This window comes from Cetorhinus maximus, chromosome 17 (assembly GCF_964194155.1).
Source record: "Cetorhinus maximus chromosome 17, sCetMax3.hap1.1, whole genome shotgun sequence".
NCBI lineage: Eukaryota > Metazoa > Chordata > Chondrichthyes > Lamniformes > Cetorhinidae > Cetorhinus > Cetorhinus maximus.
Window position 1 is genome coordinate 95,740,203 of NC_135895.1, and position 4,931 is coordinate 95,745,133.

Sequence of the window (4,931 nt, forward strand, 5' to 3'; positions counted from 1 at the left end):
CTTTCGCTGCATTTCTAAACGGTAGATGCAATTTTAATTGGCTTGAGTCAAAATGGCTTGCATCACCACGAGCCAGCTTTTGAAAGGATTTTGTTGTATCCAATCTCTAAATTTCTAGCTCTGAATGTCTGGACAAGGTGATGTGTGAATCCTTTCTTTTAAATGTAGGGGTAAAGTTTCAGAACATAATTATTTGGCTCTCTCTCAGCAATTGGAGGAGAGGCACTTGCTAAACTGAGTATAACTTGGCAATGGTTGTCAATCTGATGCTGTGCTGAATGCCAAAGCGTTAAGACTGACAAAAAAAAAATGGGTCACTCACAAATAAACTTGCTGTTTACCTGAAGGAATGAAAAGGAAAATTCACTTCTGGCGGGGAGGCTTGCCCAATGGTGCTACATGTCAGAAGTTTGGGCTTGTTTTCCGTGCCAATGTACATAGTTGAAAAACTATTACTGCTCTTTCCTTTAGGATACGCACTCATATTCTTCCGTTTGCAAATCAAGCTTTGTTTTGAATCAGGTCTTGTGCTCGTTTTGTCCGCCGCTGAGTACCCAAGAGCATTTGAAATGCTTTAATGCTAATGATAAAGTTACAATACAGAGGCAGCAAGCAAATTGAGTGAGGTAGGAGACCCCAGGAACGTGAGAATATATTGGAAATAGTAAGAATATAGGTGGGAGCAGAGTCGGTTATTCTCCAGTGCCTTCTCTGAACTCCAGAAGTAGAAGACGTAATTCCATAGAAAGACTTGGTACAAAATTGCATGTCCCCTTGTTTGGGATATGGAAGCTGAACTCAGGAACAGGAAAAAGACGATCTATTGAGAAGTGTGGAAATAAGCCATTGATGGTTGTAGAATTAAGTGACAAAATGAAGGAAAAGAAGTAGTAGGGAAGTAAAATTTACCTAAAGATGCAAAGAAAGAGACAGTATCATCTAGAGAGAAGTTTACAAGAGTTTATTAGACACTCAAATTGTCTCAAAACTTTATTTTAAGTGGTGTACTTACTCCCAAGACCATTACGAATGTAGTGCAAAGGGCAGTGGAGCACTAAAATGTAGAAAAATACAACCATATTACGAAAAAGGAGTGAGCTATGACTGCCTCTATTAACAAGGTTCAAAAACACTTTGGACAGGAAACCAAATTGTCAAGCTTTGCCAAAAATCAATCAAGTTATAGCTGCCTGCCCCAGTCCATTACAAAAATAATTCTGTTTCCAATGGTACAATAAGGCTAAAAATATAATAGTTTTTGCTCTTTCACATACAAACTCCTGGCAATACTCAGTTGGTCTGATAACATCTTCGGAGAGAGAAACAGAATTAACATTGCAGGTTGATGACCCTTCATGGGAATAAAGTTAACTCTGTTTCTCTTTCCATAGATGCTGCCAGACCTGAGTATTGCCAGCAGTTTTTGCCTTTACTCCAACATTAGCTGTTTGGTTATCTTAAGTCGAATTAGGACTAGCAACTCTAGGAGTGCTCTTTATCAATAGTTTACAATGAAAAGATGAAGATAGAATTGGTTCTGTGAAGTGATAAATTACACTTCCTAAGACTCAGTTTTAGGAAAGCTGATGGTAATTAAGTGTCTACTCTTTATTCAATTGACAGGGATCCTACTTGTTGCTGGTAGCTCTATGTTTGTGTTTTGGATGGCTGCCAGGCAGACAAGGACAATATGTGGTTGGCCTCCTCATGGGAGTGAGTCCTTCAAATGGCAGCAAGATGGTAAAACTTAGAGTTTTGTGCCTATTAATACACCCATTTATTCTCCCAATTTAATAATTAAACAAGCCTGTGTAGCTCTTTGAATTACAGAACAATGTTTCACATCTTGCCGTCCAGGTCACTGGATGTTGCTCCCAATATTACAGAGTACAATACAATATTGTTTACAGAACAGAAGCCGGCCATTTGGCCCAACAGGTCCATGCCGGTGTTTCCACACAATCCCCCCACTCACCTAATCCCATTAACAATTCCTTCTATTCCTTTCTCGCTCTTGTACTAATCTAGCCGCCACTTAAATGTTTCAATGCTAGTTGCCTCAGCCATTCCTTGTGGTAGTGAGTTCCACATTCTAATTACTCACTAGGCAAGGAAGTTTATCGTGAATTTCCTATTGGATACATATTTTATGTTCCCTGCTTCTGTTCTCCACTGCAAGTGGAAATATTTTCTCCATTTCTTCCCTATCAAACCCTTTCACAATCTCAATATCAGGTCACCTCTGTCTTCATAGAAAAAAATACACAGCCTGTTTAATTTTTCCTGATAGATATAACCTCGCAGCTCTGGTAACATTTTAGTAGGTCTTCCATGTATCTACCCCAGAGTCTGTATATCCTTTTTTATAGTATGGAGACCAGAACTGTTCACAATACTAAGTGTAGTCTAACCAAGGTTCTGCACAATTTTAACATATCATCCCTGCTTTTCAATTTTATCTCTTTAGAAATGAATACCAGTGCTTTATTAGCCCATGTCACTACTTTTATTGATGATTTTTAACATGAAGACCTTGATGGTCACATCACTGGATGCAGCTCCTAATATGAAGATTGGTTTTTAAAGAAACCTCCAACCAGGAGCTTGAGTCCCCAAGACTATTTTCTGGTTAAAGGAAAGATGAGGCATTGACAGTTTAGTGCTGTTGGGTGTTATGTCTTGTGGTTCCCAGCAGTTTGAAATAATCACACAATTGGACACATGCTGGAGCTGACATCAAATGTATTTTTCAGATCGCAGCAGGTGCTGTGGAATGATACACTGTTACTTTGGTACACTGGCTGTAGTGCAATAGTGACTGATTCTGGATGTACATGTATACATGCTCATTATAACATAGTTCCTAACTTTTTTTTGAATAGTATAACATTGGGTTAGGCATTAAGATCTGAGTGTGAAGAGTTCCTTTGGAGGGGAATTTTGAACCCATGTTTTTTATGTCCAGTTCCATTTTGGGGATTGGAAAATAGTTGTGCAAAACTTCTCTTCAGGAGGTTCATCAAATGAGAGAGAATCTAAGCGGGCGGATGGTATGTGGTCCACGGAGTGGGTTCTCCACTTCCTTAAGCTCTTTTTTAAAAAAGAAAAATTACAAAAACCTGTCATGCTGCGGAGAAACAAATCACGAGTGGGAGGACAGAGAAGCTACAGTTCTTCAGCTCTTCTTCATACCCTCAGCAGTCTGGGCCTCACCTGGTCACAACCAGAAAGCTTTTTACTCTTTAATTATAAGTTAAGCACTATAATGTTGCCAAGATAGGATGTTTACTGGTGAAATGTGACAAAAGGAGAAAGAATATTACTTGTGCTGTATGGAATAAGATGTGGCTAAAATATTTACCATGTTATATTTTGATAGTGTTATAGAAAAATCATTATTAAAGTAACACATTTTTTCTAATTTTAGGGGGGGGGGAGGTGTTACGAATGTGAGACTTTATATAAGATGGTTATGCTTAAACTGTCTCTGCTAATTTAAAGTAAGGCAGAAAGCCCTGGAATTGGGAATGGTAATCATGCTGAAATCTGCCCATGTGATTTGGTTGCCATGGGGACGGAGGCTTAGGTTGAAACTCATAGAAACCCGAGTGCCAGCTTTCACACCTTGAGACAAAAGGAGGGCAGCTGGTCTTGCTGGACCCAGACGCACAGGCCGGGATTTCCTGTGCCTGCTGGCGTCAGGCATGTTCGGTGGCATGAGTGGACAATATGGTGCGATCGGTTTCTCAATGGCATGAAACCAGTTTGCAATCGTCTGCTTGGCGGGCTGCATTCTCTGCCATCGGATGTCAGCAACTTCACTAATGCATCAGCATATTATTAGGCCTGCCCGCCAGAATCATTTGCTCTTCTGGATCGTCCGCCCGCCAATGTGTTTCACAACAGCACCTGTCAAGCTGCACTTTGCTCAGGACTTCAAGGTTTGTTTGCCTACCTTGCTTCGGTCAGCACTGAGTCATCAGCGCCAGGACCATATCACTTTTAGGGAGGATCATGGCAGGCCTCCTACCAGATCAGGCACATGTGGGTAGCTTTTCAATGGCTATGGGGCTAGAGCTTGCTTGGTGAAGGGGGAGAAGTGGCCCCGAGCAAGGGAAGGGGCTGCAGGACGATAGCTATACTGAGGAAGGAGGATATGTGTGGGGGCTCATGTTGATCTGTGCAAGTGGCCTCAAGGTGGTGAAGGCTGAGGAGGCAGTCTCCAGAGGAGATGAGGCCAGACGGACATGAGGGTATGTGTGTGAAAATAGGTGGTGATGTCCTTTGAGATGGCAGTGACTGAGATCCAGTGAATGTGTGATGGGCTTAAGTGTGAGAGTTTAGAATGATGAGATGGTTGCACGGATGAGATCATTCATCCTCTATCTGTATTGGATTCTGTAGCATTGGCACTAATCACCACGGCCACCACCTCCCAAGCCTAGTCGGTCGTGCCACTGCCCATCCTGCAGCCAGAGCTGGGGTAGAGGACATCATGGCAGGCCTCCAAGGCACCCAAAAGGCGTTCCAGTGATGCTTCACTAAACCTGAGGGCTGCAGTCTTTTTGCTTTTCGTGGACATCTTCCCTGCAGTAGTCAAGGGCTGGACCCACTGAGATGTGTGCATGTGGCTGGACTTTAAATATGGTGCCTGGCATGATGAAGCGGTGAGGTAATGGCGTGGTGGGCGAATGAGAGCCCACCCACCATTGAAACATCGTGTTTCCCTGGAATGTGGCGGACTTGGGACGATACAGCGTGAAAACCCGCCATTGCGGCTGGTGGGTAAAACGTCATTTTATCCGCCTGCTACCACACTTAGTGCAAACCTGGATTAATTCTGCCCACAGCCTCAGTCATTCAGAGACCGAATGGTCAGAGGGGAAGACCGAAATCAGCAGTTCCTGTGCCAATCAGAGGGAGACTTTTTT